Source organism: Xenopus tropicalis, chromosome 8 (assembly GCF_000004195.4).
Source record: "Xenopus tropicalis strain Nigerian chromosome 8, UCB_Xtro_10.0, whole genome shotgun sequence".
NCBI lineage: Eukaryota > Metazoa > Chordata > Amphibia > Anura > Pipidae > Xenopus > Xenopus tropicalis.
Genome location: NC_030684.2, coordinates 87,132,407 through 87,151,916, shown reverse-complemented (window position 1 = coordinate 87,151,916; position 19,510 = coordinate 87,132,407).

Genomic DNA, 19,510 nt, shown 5'->3' with positions numbered 1-19,510 from the left:
GGCCATGTCTCACAGACTCCATTATAAGCAAATAATTTTAATTTTTGAAAATGATTTCCTTTTTCTCTGTAATTATAATACAATATCTTGTACTTGATAATCCTTATTGGAGGCAAAACAATCCTATTGGGTTTATTCAATATTTAAATGATTTTAAGTAGACTTAAGGTATGGAGATCTGAATTAGAGAAAGATCCCTTATCCGGAAAACCCCAGGTCCTGAGTATTCTGGACTAGAAAAAATGGAATTTACGATAAAAAGGTTCGTGTTGTGGGTGTGGGTTCTGTGGGATCTCGTTGTTTCACTGTGATTTTATTTTGTGGTTCCTTCCGATTGCTTTCTTGTATAATGCTAATGTGTGCTGCACCCAGTCATCTATAAAGGACTTTTGACGTGAGTGATTGCAATATACTGAGTATATTAATACACAGTACCCTTCCTCCCTTTTGATGTAGTAGCCCTGGTTGGGCTATTGCAAATGATGCATCCCTTTAGGGGCCATTACAAAACTAAAGTAAATATAATGTTTCAATGTTAGAACAGAAAACCACTAGGGGCTGATTTACTAAAACATGATTTCGAATCCGAATTGGAAAAATTCCGATTGGAAACGAACATTTTGCGACTTTTTCGTATTTTTTGCGTTTTTTTCGGCGTCTTTACGATTTTTGCGTAAAAACGCGTTTTTTCCGGCGTCTTTACGATTTTTGCGTAGAAACGCGAGTTTTTCGTAGCCATTACGAAAGTTGCGCAAAGTCGCGATTTTTTCGTAGCGTTAACACTTGCGCGCGACGTTTCGCGCAAGTTTTAACGCTACGAAAAAATCGCGACTTTGCGCAACTTTCGTAATGGCTACGAAAAACTCGCGTTTTTACGCAAAAATCGTAAAGACGCCGGAAAAATCGCGTTTTTACGCAAAAATCGTAAAGACGCCGAAAAATCGCGTTTTTACGCAAAAATCGTAAAGACGCCGAAAAAAATCGCAAAATTACCGATCATTACGAAAAAAACGCAATCGGACGCATTCGGCCCGTTCGTGGGTTAGTAAATGTGCCCCTTAGTCTGGTCCAACAATGAGCACTAAGTGCCGTGCAAGAGCATCAAGAGTCACAGATTAGCCCTGTCCTTACCCACTGCCTTAGCATGCTGATTTTGGCCTTCTTTTGCACTTGCACGCTGCATCTGGGTTCAAAAATGAGCCCTAATCTATACATGCTTAACTGACATTTCCTTACCCACATTTAAACAGAAATTATTAACTCTTTCAACAAACTTGATAGCCTCCAGTTTAAACTAGATGGTTAGAAAACATATTGCAGCTGAATTAAATCATTCAGTACAAATGTAGTGTTTTTAGCATTTGCTAGAAATGGCTGCTGCCATGGAAGCAGAATCTGTGCGTTATGCCCCAATAATAAGAGTTAACCTTATTGCTGTTAGGTGCCTCCCAAAAGAAGTTGCTTTATTATCAAAATGTAGTGTTAAATGTATTTGCACAAAATAATAATAAAAAAACAAATATTAATGTAATACCATGTCACAGTATTGACACAGACTCCCCAGCATAGTTTTTGACAGCCTTTCCCCCATGCCAAATAGAATAGTAGTATTAATTCACCTGGCAAAGCAGTTGCGATGGGCAAACCAAAAAGCCCCTAAAGACAAATTAGCAACTTGTGTCCATCAGCCCCACACATTTTTGCCAAAAGAGTGGTAGTGCCCGCTTTAACAAATGTAATGGGTCTTGGCACACGTTGCTACAATAGTGGCAGTAAGCCCAGCACATATATTGTGAGAATAGTGGCAGTAAGCCCAGAATATATATTGTCATTCCTGACTGTCTACAGTGCCAGGGCAACAGGTAATTCAGTCATTGCCTATTGTCTGTCTCTTAGCTGTCATCATTAAAGGGTGTGGGGCCATTTCACAAGAGAGATATATAAGCTATATAGGGCCTGATTCACTAAAGTGCGATAAAAATTATCGCACGCTTTTTTGCGAAAAAATCGCCATTTTCGCATGGGTTATTTCTCGCACTAGTTTTACCGCATGCGTTAATTTCCGCACTGAAAAGAATACGATCGCATGATTCACTATAACTTTTGCGCGCTAAATATCGCATTCGGCTATGCGAAAATTAACACCTACTACAGGCAGGCGAAAAATTATACAAAAGTACAGTAAATGATTTTTTGCAATAAAATATGGACTTACAGTGTTATTTATTCAAGTCTGTGTTTCCCCTAGAGTGACGCAGCCGCCAGTTTGCAGCGAAATGTTCATTTTTAATACAGTAATTTTCTGCAAGTATTGGCGTGTATGGCTAACATGGCGTGCGTTCATTTGCGCGACTATTTATATTTGGCTACAAGTGATGAAATGCTTCTCAGGCATGGATTCGCAGCAAATTTTTGGACGTGTGTTGAATTTTTTTGCGGCAGATTTTTTCATGCGTTTCGCAAAACAATCCGCCAATGGCAAAACGCATGAAAAAATTCGCCACGCAAAAATTCACCGCACATACAAAAATTTATACAAGCGTCAAAAAATAATAGTCACAGCAACAATTTTTTTGCCCACACAACATTTTTGCCATTTCGTGGATCTTTCGAAAGATTTGCTAATTTTTCACTAAAGATAACCAGAACACATTTGCTCATCACTAGTGGCTACTATTTATAAGCATCTACTATTTATATGATACCATTTATATGCTACCATTCATATGTGGCTAATATTTATATACACCATTTATATGTGGCGACAATTTTTATACACTATTTCTAAGCTACCATTTATATGTAATTTACGACATGTACCAGCAAATACCGCATTGAAATAGTCTTCGCGAGTTAAATAACGCATGCAATATCGCGCGTAAAAAAGCGCGAGTATGCTTATAGTGAATCGTGCGAAAAATCATCAAAATTAAGCCGCGGTAAAAATTTTAGCGCACAATAAAAATAGCGCACGTTTTATCACCCTTTAGTGAATCAGGCCCATAATGTTAAAATCTAAAAAAAAAAGTTATAATATAGCAAATATGGTAATCAGCAATGGTGATCAGATACTTTAATTTAGAAAAACTGACTGGTGTTTTTGTGTTGATTTGATTGAATTATAGTGTTGAGCCTGAACCTACCTTTGGGATTAGCTAAAATTTTATAACTGAAATTCTGGGTATCAAGCACTCTTTCAGGCATATATAGATATTAAAAGCACAGGAGCATCAATATAATAGGAGATATAACGGTAAGCAGTGAAGAATCTTGGCTTGCCTCACCAGTGGTGGATATCAGCTTCCACAAGTATGCTTGCAGACTAGTACCGCTAGTACCATCTGCATGTGCAAATAGTGAGTCGCACTATCCAGGCCCCTGCTACAGCTGTTAGGCTGAAGGACAACAGGCACACAGGCATTACATTTAAATATATGGCCCTCATCCAAGGGCCTTAAGGGTGAATACCCCCTTTACGCTACCCTAGAACCAACCATGAATCATAAAAAGCTGCAAAGTCTCCCAGACTAACCTGCAATGCAAAGGGTCAAGAAGCCTCATTCTCATAGCATAAAGGGCACCTATCACCCCTATGTTGTATCCCCCAACAGAGGTGTGGCCTAATAGAGGTTTTTTTTTAAAAAAAAACTCCCCCCACTGGCACTGGGCTACCTGCACTGGGAGGGAGCTCCCATTGCGGGCGACAAAGTTAGTAGGCAGGCATGCACATAATAAGTGATCTCCTACTCACTTACTATGCAAATGCGCTTGATGTAGGAGTGGTGAATGTAAATCAGCCTCCTACGTCACACACATGCACATAATAAACAAGTTGCAGCACTCGCTCATTATGCACATGCATGTGCTCCAACATGTCTGCCTGTACCGGGGGCTCCCTGCTGGTGCAGGTAGCCCAGCGCTGGCGGGGGGAGTTTTTTAAAAAAAAAAAAATATTGTTTCCCCTGTCTGAAATGTGGGCTCTATTAGGCTGCGCCTCTGGTGGGAGAAACAATATAGGGGTGATAGCCCTTTAAGGTGTGTTGCCATTCTTTTTCTTTCATAAAGCAAACAGTTAATTAACGAACAGATACAAATATATACAGTATTCCACAGAGCTGATAGGGAGAGACTCAGCACTGCCTACAAATAAATCTTCACTAGAATGATTGTCTCTGAACAAATATTTGTAGGATGGTGTAATGAGCAAGGAACAATATGATCTACCGTGGGAAGAAATATGTGTAGCACAATGTCACCTTCAGGTGAAATTTATCTTCTGTAGGAAACACAGGTAACCGGTCACATTTTTAAGACATTTTTTTAATTTACAGTGCCGGTACAGTGCCCCAAAACCTGACCACAATGGATTATATGTTTTTATTTCTGCACCTCATTTACTACTGTATCCACCCCCTGCAAATCTGCCAGTCACACAATCCCTAATACCATGATGCTGTTTTCATGCATAAGCTTATAGCAGTGATCCTCAACCAGTGGCTCATGGGCAACATGTTGCTCACCGCCACCTTTAATGTTGCTCCCAGTGGCCTCAAAGTAGGTGCTTATTTTTACACTTCTGGTTTAGAGGCAAATTTAGAAAGCACAGAGACATAGTTTTACTCCAAGAAGAGCCTTCTGCAGTCCTCATGGGGCTACCAAACTGAACATTTATATTTATAAATATGAGTTAAAACTGTTATACTTTTGAATTCTGCAAAGACAGAAATTTTATGAGAACTAGGCCATTATAGTTTATGGAGCATGGCCCATTCCAAACAGTCCACCTTCCAAGCTGTCAATCTACCCAGTGCCCACAAAGCAGCCAATGTTTTTGGTTGGCACATATTTCATCACCTAAAGGTTGTTTCCCAATAAACATTTTCACGACTGAATGGCCAACTACAGTAGAGGCTAGGGGACCAGAAAATCATGGCCATGGAGCCTAAAGGGTGTTAGAGTTGTGTATTTAAGACACTAAGTTTTTTTTGTATAAGACGCAGAAGTTTAATCATCGCATTAAGCAAGCAAACATTGATGCAACAGTAGTGAACTGATAAGAAGGGGAGGGAGAACAACCCTGAAGACACTGTAAAATTAATATTGATGTGGGCAATGAGGTTCTTCTCTGTGTAGCATCTGTGTGACATCACCCACATGTACCATAGGAGGCAAAAGAATCACATAGTGAGCCCACTGTTGTATACAACCAAGCAGCCTCAATAGTGCAGCAATTTTCAACAGTTTTCTTATTCTGTCTGATAGGAAACAGCAAATATCGCATTAGTATAAGTATGTGGTTTGGGGATATATTAAAATAAAACTGTCACAATGGAAGCCTGCCAAGGTTTAGCCTTTAGAATGGAAGAGAGGCAGTGAAGTTTTCTCCATCTCCTTTTTCAATCTGCTCTAGAGGTGATAGGACCTGCTGGAGAGTATCTATTACTTCCAACTGCAGACTGGCTATAAAGTCCAGTGTTCTTGCCAGCTTCCCTTTGAGCACCTGTTTGCACCATCACCTGTTTTCTGTTTCTCTGCAGTGACGAAGAAAACCTTTTCCTGTTGTTCCTTCTCCTACTCGCTGGGCATAGTTATAACCTGGGTGTGCAGTATTTACAAATTATGCAATCAAAAGTGATTTTACTGCCAAGCTTTTGTTAATAAAAAATCTCAATAAAACTATATGTAGACAGAGGTGATTAGGAGAGACTTTCCTGCCAAATTTCTGTGACATCACGAATCCCGGATACACAGTAATATGAACAGCTGAACCTTTATTATATGTTTGGAAGCAAGTCATGGGGCTTAGGTAACCTGATTCTCAGCTGGAATTACCGAGAGGAGGACAAATCCTGTATTAATCAATCTTCAGCAAACGTTCCACAATGTGTCCTCGTGCACTGTGTGCGTCAAAAGCAGGGGGACTACTAAACAGCAAATCTGAAAAGCTGTATTGTAGTTATGCCACTGTATAAATGCTTCTGACAATTTGTAGCGTGAAAAATGTGCCTGTTTAACCTGTGCCAATAAATTGCATGCAGTTTTGCACGTGATCTCTAGGAAACCCTGGAACTACAAAAAGATTAGACCTGAAAGTAATATCAGGGTCCATTTAGTGAAGCACTGGAAGTGATACTATCACTATGTACCACATCTGGATTGCAATGTACAAAAATATCAGCAGAGGAGGGCAGCCTCTAGAAATCAATGCTTTTGCCAGGAGACACATTTCCCCTATTTGATTTACTAATGTATTACACAGTACAGTGCTGTGTATATAAGTAGATCTACATTCATAAAAAGACACATACAAACAGACACAATGTTACAATTTCGCTACAAACAAAGGCCCTTTTGAGAGCAGTATCCCTGCAATAACTAGCGGCTTTCTCAACCACTACAGAGGTAATACAATTTGCAAATCATCTATGAATGGTCCCGAGATGAGGACGTTATTATCTGTTTTGAACCAGGGCACTACAGCACAAAACCTAAATTGTGTTCCTCTTGCACCATCCTGTGGTGTAAATCAGTTTATGCAGTGCTGCTTTCAAAAGAGTTGGAAATTAATTTAAAGGGAAACTGTGACTTTTTATTGTATCTCAGAGCCGTATGTCTAACTGTTGTTATTCAAATGCAGTATTTTGTTTGCTTGATGGGTTTGAATAGCCAGTAGCCTAGCGGCTGGTAACCACAGAGTACAGCACTCACAGGCAGGCCCGGATTTGTGGCGAGGCCACAAAGGCCCGGGCCTAGGGCGGCACATGCACAGGGGCGGCATGCAGTCCCGCCGCAAGCAAATTTTAACATTTTGCTCCCATACGGAGCAATGGGGACATCTCCCCACTGCTCCGTATGGGAGGTCTACGTTTGGCGCTTGCGCATTAGCGGTCACGGCGGGGGGGGGGCTTGTTCGCGCATGCGCAAGTTAGGCGCATTCGTGGCGGCGGCGGCGCCGAATGGGGGCGGCCTTGGGGCGCCCCAAGTAGAAATCCGGCCCTGCTCACAGGCAGCATAGGGCAGGCAGAGTATGGTACACACAGGCAGGGTAGGGCAGGTAAAGTATGGCACATACAGGCAGCATAGGGCAAGCAGAGTATGGCACGTACAGACAGCATAGGACAGGCAGAGTATGGCACACACAGGTAGCACAGGGCAGGCAAAATAGATAGACTGCACAAAATGTTTTCAATAAAGTTAATTAGGCAAAAATGTAATCTATAAAGGCTGGAGTTAGCAGATGTCTAACATAATAGCCAAAACACTACTGTTAGCAATCAGTAACTAATCAGTAACCAATCAGTGACTTGAGGGGGGGGGGCAAATGGGACATAACTGTTCAGTTAGTTTGCATTTGAATCTGACCTGTGTGCTCACAAACTAACTGAACAGTTAAGATGTGAGAGAGCTGAAAGCAGGAAATAGAGTTCTGGCTATTATGTTAGGTATCTTCCCACTTCAGCCTTTATGATTACATTTTTGCCAAACTAACTATATTGCAAATGTTTTTTATTTTGCACAGTCTATCAATTTTACCCAGTTTCATTTTTACACTGAACTGTTCCTTTAAGGGTATGTCAATATGACATAATATCATTCTTTCACATTTGAATGATGATATCCCTACATTGAGCACCAACCATTTGGGTATTTTGCTGTGCTACCATTATTAAAGGACATGTAAACCCCACACACAAAAATGTAATCAGAAAACAGGCTCTTTGAAATCTTTTAATACCTGCCACACTGGTTGTTCAGAGGTTAATAGTAAGGCTGCAGCATCCCCTTAATCACTTAGATTTCCTTCTCCTCCTGTAACCCATTTTGCCCCCACCCTCAGGAATTTACTTCTGGCTTGTGGGCATGCTCAGTTGTTCTAAGCTCAGAATACTAAACACACCCCCCAGTCTAGCAGCCAGTAAAGAGATGGCATTGCTGGTTCCCATAGAAACTCAGCTCTAGCTGGCTGCTTCAATGGTTTTCTCCTAACCTCCTCCCCTGAGCTCAGCTCAAACAAAGCAGAACTTTTATCAAAGGCAGTTCTGCCTGTGTGAGCCTGTATTCTTGATAAAATGTATGCTGAATAAGGGTGTGGGTGTGTGTATGCTGTTTGCAGATTTTAATGTATCTGATTATGTATTAGAGGAAAAATGGCCACCAGGTGAAAGCTGCTATTTGCTTTAGGAAAATATGATGGTGCTGGCAAGAGGAGGGGATATATGCAGTACAAATGATGCCATTTGGGTGGGGGAGACGTGCCCAACTGATATACATTGTAGACAAATGTAGGCTTTACATGTCCTTTAATGTGGGTATGGCCTTAAAAGCTCTTGTGATAATATGGTTGTGGTTTGAGGTGGTGTGGTATAAAAAATGTGACATGTAAACCTCACACACAAATGTAATCAGAAAACAGGCTCTTTCAAATCTTTTAATACCTGCCATACTGGTTGTTTAGAGGTTAGAAGTAAAGATGGCCATACACGCACCGATAATATCGTACCAAACCTCGTTTCGTACGATATTCGGTGCGTGTATGGCATGTCGGCGAGTCGACCAATATCGCAGGAAGCTGCTGATATCGGTCGACTTGCCGATCGGACCGGTTAAAAGATTTTGATCGGGCGCCATAGAAGGAGCCTGAGCAAAATCTGCCATCAGGGCTGAATCGGCAGAAGGAGGGACAATCCTATTGTTTCTACCTCCCTATCTGCCGTTTCAGCCCTGAACGGTGTGTGGCGGATCTGCACGAAAGATCGTCAGATCGCCACATGTGTGGCCACCTTTAGTCTGCAGCATCCCCTTAATCACTTAGATTTCCTTCTCCTCCTGTAACCCATTTGGCCCCCACCCTCAGGAATTTACTTCTGGCTTGTGGGCATGCTCAGTTGTTCTAAGCTCAGATTACTAAACACACCCTCCAGTCTAGCAGCTAGTACAGAAATGGCATTGCTGGTTCCCGAAGAAACTCAGCTCTTCTAGATATATGCAGTACACATGATGCCATTTGGGTGGGGGAGACGTGCCCAACTGATATACATTGAAGACAAATGTAGGCTTTACATATCCTTTAATGTGGGTATGGCCTTAAAAGCTCTTGTGATAAATTTTGTGAAATAAATTGAAAATGATGCAGACAGTGATATTCTGAGACAGTTTGCTACTGGTCTTCATTTTGCATAAATCTTCAGTTATTTCCTATAGCTTTTTTTTACTCAGCAGTTCTATAGTATGGTATTTCAGAGACTATCTGGTTGCTAGGGTCTTTTTTTCCCTAGCAGCCAGGCAGTAGTTTGAACAAGATACTGGAATAAGTATAGTAGAGGGACTGAATAGGTAGATAAGTAATAAAAAGTATCAATAACAATAAAATTGTAGCCTTACAGAGCAATAGTTTTTGCCTGCTGAGGTCAGCGACCCCCATATGAAAGCTGGAAAGAGGGAGAAAGGGAAGGCAAATAAATAACTATAAAGAATAAACAATGAAGAGCAACTGCAGAATTGCTAGGAATAGGCCATTCTATGACATAATAAAAGTTAACCTAAGGGGGAACCACTCCTTTAAATACCTGCAAAAAACATGGGGCACGGTCATGAAATTGGCAAAGACAAGCAGTGGAAATCCTTTGTCTCTGCTGTACATGCCAGTGGGTGTAATGAATCCTTATGATAATGCTTCATAGTTCTATAAATTGAACAATGGCTAATATGACCACTCATACAACAATGTCTCTGTGTGTATGGCTGTCTTAATTTGTTAACTGTGCAAACAAAATAGGATATACTCACTCCATATCAGCTTGGGAACCAACACAAACCAACAGTTTAAAGATTAAACATTTTTCTGCTCAGCACTAACCTGATCTTCTTAAAAAGGACACGGAAGCATACTTATATACACTGATATGGTTTTAAAGGAGAAGGAAAGGTGGACCCTCAGTGATTAAGATTGCTTACCTGATACCCCAGGCTAGTGCTCCTATTAGCAGAAAATTGCATCAGGCAGGGGTACATGCAGGCAAGCAATGTTCTTCCTGTCTTTTCCTGCAATCCCAGGGCCTGCGCATTCACAGCGGAGCAAAAAAGCAAATTTATTTTGTTCACTTTACTGCGCATCACAGCTGGTGCAAAGAAATATGGAAAAAAAGGAACGCTCAATCGCATATACCCCGGGTCTGTGCAGTTTTGTCCTAACAGGAGCATTGGCCAGGGGCATTAGGTAAGTGATTACAATCACTGGGGGGTTCCTAACATTTTGCACCACCCCCCCCCCTCCCAGTGATTTAGCCTTTCCTTCTCCTTTAGATATCTAGATATCTCTTTAACACATTGGAACAAATCTAAAACATTCAGTAATTACTTTTACCACTTGTTAAAAATTACAAAATCTTTATAAACTGCCCCAATATCTTTTTTTTTTATAAATAATAAGTCAACACACAATTTCAAGATGTAAAAACAACATTTAAATCAGATCATAGCATTTATTTTAAACAGATCCTAGATACTGGACACCCAGTTTTGAAGAGTATATCTTTGACACACATGACATCTGGTGGACATTTGAAAAAGTGCAAATCCAACTTGGAAAGTAATGAAAAATATTTCACAGACCATGGAATGATGACATGTGAAACTTATAGTGGACCTGTCACCCTCTGAATTAATTTCAGATGATTTTCTATCATGTTACTTGAGCAAAATAATCTGTAACTACACTAGACAGACTTTGCAATCCAAGCAAGCTTTGCATCATCCTAAAATCTTGTGTATGCGCCAGGACCTGATGCCCATACCCATGCAGAAGCTACAGTGACAGAATCCAGTGCCATCTGCAAAATGGAAATATTTGATCACATTCTACCAGTTTAAAAACATTTAAAAAGAATTTGAGTGGAAGCAAGGACGGGCAAAAAATGATCACAAATATTAAAATAAATTAATTAAAAAGGATCTCCACCCAAACAACAGTTTTTTTTCATAGGGCACTGATAAAATAGTTACCCCTTTCCTCAGGCAATCCTCTAGATCTTAGATAGACAAGGTCATCCTTAGCAATAGAAGGGAAACTGGTTCCTGTTCCTGTAGAGAAGGAGTCCCCAACCCTTCTTACTCGTGAGCCCCAGTTAAATGTAAAAAGACTTGAGGAGCAACACAAGCATCATATAAGAACATGGAGGTGCCAAATAAGGGCTGTGATTAGATATTTGGTAGCCTCTATGCATAATCTCAGTTTACATGAGGGTGTTTGGTGGTACATCATGTTTATATGCAAACAAAGCTTGCCACCAAGCCAGGAATTCAAAAATAAACACCTGCTTTAAGGCCACTGGGAGCAACAACCAATGGGTTGGTGAGCAACATGTTGCTCACGAGTCACTGGTTGAGGATCACTGCTGTAGATGACATGCGTCTGTAGTTCCATAGTTGGTTAGATGGCAGTGTTCTAAAATATAAGCTGGGTAAGTTGAGACACGTGCTAAGGGCTTTTCCATTCATGAATCCATTTGGACAGACAGAAGGGACAAGATAATATACTAAGCCTGATAGGAGAGACAAAAATAAAATATTGTCATAGATCACACTAGGAGTGATAGATGGTAGTAGGTTAGCTAGTGAGCAGCCTGAGCTCCACCAACGGATTTAGCAAGAATTAGTGGGTATACTAAGGGACTAAGTATACAGACCTGGGGTTACCTTGCCTAGGCTCCACTTGAGAGAAAGCCTGAAAGCTGGGTGTGACACTTTTGAGTTGAAATAACCCACTGTTCAATGACTAACCCCTAAAGGGCTAAGTACTGGATACTTGAATCTGTATTTGTCAGTATGTATGGAGCAATTTTATTCTATCCCTTGTGCCTTTTATCCTGTCTCTTGAGCCTTTACTGTTTTGTGGCACCCATTTGAGGATTATAGTTTTACAATACTATGCCTCCAACACATGCAAGGGCCCGCACCTGATGATTGAGTCAGATGCATAAATTACTGGTAAAGCAAACAGTGCCTGGAACAGTAAGTACCACCATATAACTATTGTCTTACATATGCAACATACATATAAAATTATTTGTAAATATAAGTACAAAGTTTTTTTTTATCCATTTCTGTTCTCTAGTTGACATTTGAAATATTGTTGCAGAAGCTAATTCTCCTCTTGGCCATTTAATTAGCTGGCTTTTGCAACATTGTTTCAGGAGTCAAAAAATATGAATAACCAGACAGATAATGCTTTTAGTAACAATCGCATTTATAAATAAATGTAAAACCAGGAAAGTTTTATTAATTAATACAATTTGAAAGTAACTTATATTTATATATTCCTTCATTACTTCCCCCCCCCACATTTTTTTTTGGGTGGACATCCCCAATAACAGGGGTCCCCAACATTTCTTACTCGTGAGCCACAGTCAAATGTTAAAAGACTTGGAGGGCAACACAAGCACCATAAAAGTTCATGGAGGTGCCAAATAAGGGCTAAGTTTGGGTATTAGGTAGTCAGACAGGAAGAGACTGCAATCCAGCATAGCTATAAATCAACGGCAAATTAATTTATGATTGTAATTTAATCACAATATCTACATAGAGAAGGAGAGAGAGTAGGTAACCCTGTCTGAAGACAAGCAGGGGTTATCCCAGGCAACTTGAAGATTAGGGACCAGAATGGCACAAATTCCAGCTTAGTCAACATTTAATGGGATTTTGGTGCCAAAGAAGTAAAAGTGCAAAATGAAGTGGGTTGGTCATATCTAGTCATACAAATACTATTTAATTATTTCTTTTTTAACACATTAGATGCTCACTGGGCAACTTTGAAATTGTGGTAGGTGAGGTTCCTCACATGATCTTAAAATGGCTGAAGCTTTCCTGACTAGTTTCTGCCACAGAGTGGAAGTGGCACAGCATGGTCTGAGAATACTGTATATGTACAGGCAGCAGCGCTGGGCTGACATTCAAAATATGCTCTGGCATTGCAAGTACACCCAGGCCCAATCAGCCCACCACCGGACAAATATAAATTTCTAGTCTATGGTAGCAATATGCCAGAATATTGTGATTTCCCGCCTGGGCCTGACAGAGCAGGATTCTGTTCAGAAACAAAGAGCAGAAATAGCTGCAAAGCCAGGGTAAAGTGCAAACTGCTTTTGTGTGTTTAGGAAAACAAGCAGTTCATTCTCCGGCCTATTGTTGTATATAAAGCCTGTCTGTAGAGGCACCTGAATGGAACTGTCTCGTGTTCACAAACTTCCTCTTATCCAACCTGCCAAAGTGCATAACCAGCAACAAACAATACCTCTTTCTAGCTCTGTATATAAGGTCTGAGAAGGAAGAGTATTGTATACTGGGAGGTTGCTTAAAATTACATTTCAGAATTCATGTGGTGACATAAGTGACTGGGGATTTGATGTAAAGGGGGCAGTGATCATGGGTAGACAGGAGGTTTGGCCTGGCACATGAAGGGGTTGTGAATGAAATAGTGATTTGGATCAGAGCCTAACTAAGGGGCTTAAAACTGTAATACTGGCCATTGCCTTAGCCAGTGTTTTACCAAACAGGCATGTAAAATTCCTTATGAATAACTTTTTTAACAATAGCAAAAATTGCTCTTAAAACAATGCAGCAAAAATCAGTTTTTCTCCTGGTTTGATAATTTTTTTTCATAAAGCAAAAAACAGTCAATACTATTTTGCGTCAGTACAGATAACCTAATTCATAACAGCCCACTGAAATGTTCATCTGATCAGTTTCCATGGCTGCCTGATAATAGCCCTATTTACAAATCTGTCAATGAGGATTTATGGCCTTCTATATAAAAGGTCCCAACACAGGATTCCCTTATCAGTTTGTTATTGAAATTGGGAAATGAAGAGCAACCTGAGCACTCAAAATGCTGCCTCTAGTTGCCCATCAAAGGTTCTTAAAGGAACAGTAACACCAAAAAATGAAAGTGTATAAAAGTAACTAAAATATAATGTGCTGCTGCCCTGCACTGGTAAAAGTTGTTCAGAAAGTCTACTATAATTTATATAAATAAGCTGCTATGTAGCCATGGAGGCAGCCATTCAAAGGAGAAAAGGCACAGGCACATAGCAGATAACAGATAAAACACTATTGTATTCTACAGAACTTATCTGTTATCATCTATGTAACCTGTGCCTTTTCTCCTTTTTTCCAGCTGGAATGGCTGCCCCTGGGGCTACACAGCAGCTTATTATATAAATTATAGTAGTGTTACTGTAGCAAACACACCAGTTTTACCAGTGCAGGGCAACAGTGCGTTATATTTTTATTACTTTAAAGCTCTTTCATTTTTTGGTGTTACTGTTCCTTTAAGGGCTCTGGCACAGGGGGAGATTAGTCGCCTGCAACAAATCTCCCTGTTTGCGGGTGACTGATCTCCATGAATTGCCATCCCACCGGCGAAAATGTAAGTCGCCGGTGGGATGGCACACGCTGCGCAGGCATGGGCGTCCACAGAAGGGGGCAAGAGGGGGCACTTGCCCCCCCCTGGAAAAGTAGGGAAAAAAAAAAAACCTTACTCCGTTTCTGCACTGTCCTGGAAATAAGTTCCTCAAGCCCGTTTTGCTGTGCTCCGATTGGATCTTTCTTCTTGTGGATTCTCCAATCAGAGCACAGCTTCCTTGACAGACAGTAAAATTGACCAATCAGAGCACAGATGCACACAGGGATCGGGAGATTTTGCAAACTGGAAACAGAAATGAAGACTGAAAAGAAGAATCTGCAGCTGTAACTTTACCTAAGAACCAACTCTCAACTTTTGCTGCAGTTTTCATCCCACAGGCACTATACCCAGGTACTATACACAGGTACTATACACAGGCACTATACACAGGTACTATACCCAGGTACTATACACAGGTACTATACACAGGCACTATACACAGGCACTATACACAGGTACTATACCCAGGTACTATACACAGGTACTATACCCAGGCACTATACCCAGGTACTATACCCAGGTACTATACCCAGGTACTATACCCAGGTGCTATACACAGGTGCTATACACAGGTGCTATACACAGGCACTATACACAGGCACTATACCCAGGTACTATACCCAGGTACTATACACAGGTACTATACCCAGGCACTATACCCAGGTACTATACACAGGCACTATACCCAGGCACTATACCCAGGTACGATACACAGGCACTATACACAGGTACTATACCCAGGCACTATACACAGGTACTATACAGTTCTAAAGAATCACTAGCTGACAGTAAATTGTTTTTTGCCTGACCTGACATCTATAATAATTTATAATCTATCCCCTACCCTAACAGATGGAGGGTAAGTTAACTCTTTCCCTCTGAAAAAGCTCATTGTGTGTTTATATATTTGTTGTTGCTTTTTGCACTTACTATTTTTTTTTTTTTTTTTTGTCATTGTTTTGTTCATTTATAGTAAGTTACAGTGGGGCCAATGTTGTGTATCAGTGCCAGTGTTATAGTGCCAGGGCCTGAATATCTGCCATCAGTACCCACTGCTCCTCATGGCATATAATGTGCTGGTTTTGTAAATAAGGACTGCGTCTCACTGTATATAATGTGCCTGGGGAGTCAGTACCCACTGCCTTTCTTGCTATAAAACTAACATAAACACATCTAAAGGGGTGGTTCACTTTTAAGTTAACCTTTAGTATGTTATAAAATGGCCTATTCCTAGCAACTTTGCAATTGGTCTTCCTAATTAATTTTTTTGAATAATTTGCCTTTCTCTTCTGCCTCTTTCCAGATTTCAAATGGGGGCCAAAAAATATTGCTCTGTGAGGCTACAATTTTATTATTATTATAATTTTGTATTACTTATTTTTCCAAGTAGGCCCCTTAACTATTCATATTCCCATCTCTTGTTTAAACCACTACCTGGTTGCTAGGGTAAATAAGACAGCCACAGTCACTATTTATTGGGCCTGTGTGGGGTTGTCTGGGCCTCTGTTTACTTTAAAAGCCAGGGCTTTTTAATATCTTGAATCCCAGTCCAGGCCTGCACAGGGATATTATTGTATATACAATAAACAGTCAAAAAACAGTTCTAGTCCCCAAGCTTATCTGTTTACCAGCTGCTGTATATTTGACTACCACCTACCCTTGCCCTTTTTGTAGATTAATTTGGTCACTTCCATCCTTTTACATGTCCTATTATCTCTCTTGTTTCTTCTTTGTCCTCCTACTGTATGTGGCCTTGCAACTATACCTACTCACAGGATATGTGCCTGTCTTGTGCCCTTAGGTCCTGACAATCACAGAGGGTAAAATCATGCCGCAATCTGTGTGATCCTTTGGCATTACAACTGTTTGTCAGGCCGTTTAACCAGTGCCAGTATTTGCACCAGACTCAAAATATAATTAACATCTTAATCCAAGTTCAATGCCCATTTGTACAGTAGGTCTTACTTTAAGAGTTCATGAGTGTGCTCTATATTGTCTGATTATATATTTTATGACTCCTGGACCATTTTACACTCACCTTATTGCTGCCTGCCCTGACTTGTGCCTAAAGTTTCACTATGTTTCTGTTTAAATCTCTTCACACCATTCCATAAGACTTTTCAGTGATTTGGCTGTGCCCCAGTACATGTTTTTCCTAAATTCCTACTTTCTGGTCATAACACAGAGTACCTGTACTAGAGGACTCAACACAGAAGGAAGAGAGATTACTCTAGGTGAAAAAGCACAAAGCAAATCTAAATGTTATTGTCCCAGTACTTATAGAGGGCATTGTAACTGCTACCATTTTTTTTTCACTGAAGAAAATTCTTGTTCCTTTATGTTTCGATAGAATACATGTATCATTCACTGTAGACCCTTTCTTGTATTCATCTTCCTCTAGAAGACCCCAGAGCCTTATACATGAGTGATTATGTTTATGCATAGTGTTTTAAAGGAGAATGAAAGGTAAAAACTAAGTAAGCTTTATCAGAAAGGTCTATGTATATACAGCCATAAGCACTCACAGAAACGCTTCACTGAGTCCTCTATCAAAAGAAACACAGGGTTTCCTATCTCGTTTTTTGTAAACATGTTGTTTGAGTATCTGACTTTCTCTCTTAGAAAAATCCTTCACTCCTGGGGTCAGAGTATGTGCAGTTCTCTCTTCTCTCTTGCTCCCCCCTCCCATAAGAATTCATAAAACTGACTCCCCCCACCCTTAGGAATGTGTGATCTGAGCTATAATGGCTAGAGCTACAAGAAGAAAGCTATGTAGACCAATCTAAAATGGCAGCTGCAATCTTAAATAATCAGAGAAAGCTTCTAGGGTTCTTTAATCAGGTATGGTAATGCTTTCTGCAAAATAAATATAGCATTCTAGGTGGCACTAATGTGGCAAATCTATCGGCAGTAAAATGCCAAAATGACTTTTCTTCTCCTTTAATGACGAGGTCATCAGACTTCTGCTTTCCCATCATAGTTTAGTATTTGGCCAGGCCCAACTTAATCCATAACAAAATATATAGATAAATGAATACATGGTTATTGCAGGCCAAAGGATATCTAATACAGTAAGTAAGCATTTCACTTAGATGGATCTTTAGGCTTCCCCCAACCTTCTCACTGCTTTAGATCTCCAAAGAGGGGCCACCACAATTTGAAGAACAAACTCTAGCAAAATAAAACTGATGACTGAAATCACTTTTACAACCTGCTTGAACACTGTGAGATCTGTATGAAATACACCCTATCAGAACTTATGTAATGGTATCAGTACTCACACCTTTTAATTCCTACATTGTTCACACCTCAAGATCAGGCTGTAATCACCCCCATTGTTCACCTGTTCACACCTCAGACATTGTAGGTACTGCCTGGACTATGCTGCCTGTGTGTATGGCGCACACACAGGGAGCATAGGGTAGGCTGAGTATGGCACACACAGGCAACATAGGGCAGGGAGGGTATAGTACACACAGGCAGGGTAGGGCAGGCAGAGCATGGTGCACACACAGGCAGCTAAGGGCAGGCACCGTATGGCACACACAGGCAGCTAAGAGCAGGCAGAGTATGGCACACACAGCCAGCATAGGGCAGGTAGTCTATGGCACACACAGGTAGCATAGGGCAGGTAGAGTATGGCACACACAGCCAGAATAGGGCAGGTAGAGTATGGCACATACAGGCAGCATAGGGCAGGCAGAGTATGGCACATACAGGCAGCATAGGGCAGGCAGAGTATGGCACACAGCCAGAATAGGGCAGGTAGAGTATGGCACACACAGGCAGAATAGGACAAGGACGGTATGGCACACACAAGCAGGGTAGGGCAGGCAGTGTGCTGCCTGTGTGTGCCATCCCTGCCAGGTTCACCTCCCAGAGGCAGCATAGGGCAGGTAGGGTATAGCACACACAGGCAGCATAGGCCAAGCAGAGTATGGCACACACAGGCAGCATAGGACAGGCAGAGTATGGCACACACAGGCAGCATAGGGCAGGCAGAGTATGGCACACACAGGCAGCATAGGGCAGGTAGAGTATGGCACACACAGGCAGCATAGGACAGGCAGAGTATGGCACACACAGGCAGCATAGGACAGGTAGAGTATGGCACACAGGCAGGGTAGGGCAGGCAATGTGCTGCCTGTGTGTGCCATACTTTGCTTGCCCTATGCTGTTTGTGGGAGGTGAACCTGGCAGGGGTTTGTTGTGGGAGTTTGTTAGCAGTTGGAAATAGCCATTAAATGGTCCCTAAGGTGAGTAATTATGTGCTGGGGGTTGCTGTGCTATCCATAGGGGAGGAGGAGGCATATGGATTTTAAGGGTATATCTTAATATGACATAATATAATTCTTTCACATATAAATGACGGTTGATATCCCCGCAGTAAGGACCAAGCATTTGGGATTTAGTTGTGCTACCACCATTGTGATAAAATAGGTGTGGTTTGAAGTCGGTGTTGTTTTAACAAGGGGATTGGTCATAATTGGCTTCCATTAGCGGCCCTCCACCATGTATGCTAGAGAAATTCCGGCCCTCTGCACTGCAGAAGTTGGACAGCACTGCCCTAACCAATTGGTTATTGGGTGATAACACTGCAGCAGAACACATGGGCTAAATAGCAGGATATCTGTCAGTTCTACCATAGATGAGTGACTACATGTTAGGGCACTTTTACCACACTTTTTGAATGGCCAAATTGCACTGAAATGAAAGATTGGTGGGACATTTAGGGTTGAATAAGAAAAATATAGTTGGACATTTAATAGATCCACAGATAAGCCAACAAAAATATATTAAAAAGTTAGAATCTTTATTTATAGCTATAGTTATGTTTCTCTTGGACACCAAACATGTAAGGCTGAGAAAGATTTCATTTTTTTAATATATTTTGCTGGCCTATCTGTGGATCTTTTTAGTGCCCCACTCCTACATTATGGTTTTGTCTAAGGGGCTGGAGCACCTGGACCACTATTTCACATCAGTGAGTTTTTCCACTTACTGTGTATCTGGAGCCTTTATTTCTCCTTCATTGAATAGATATTTTAGTTG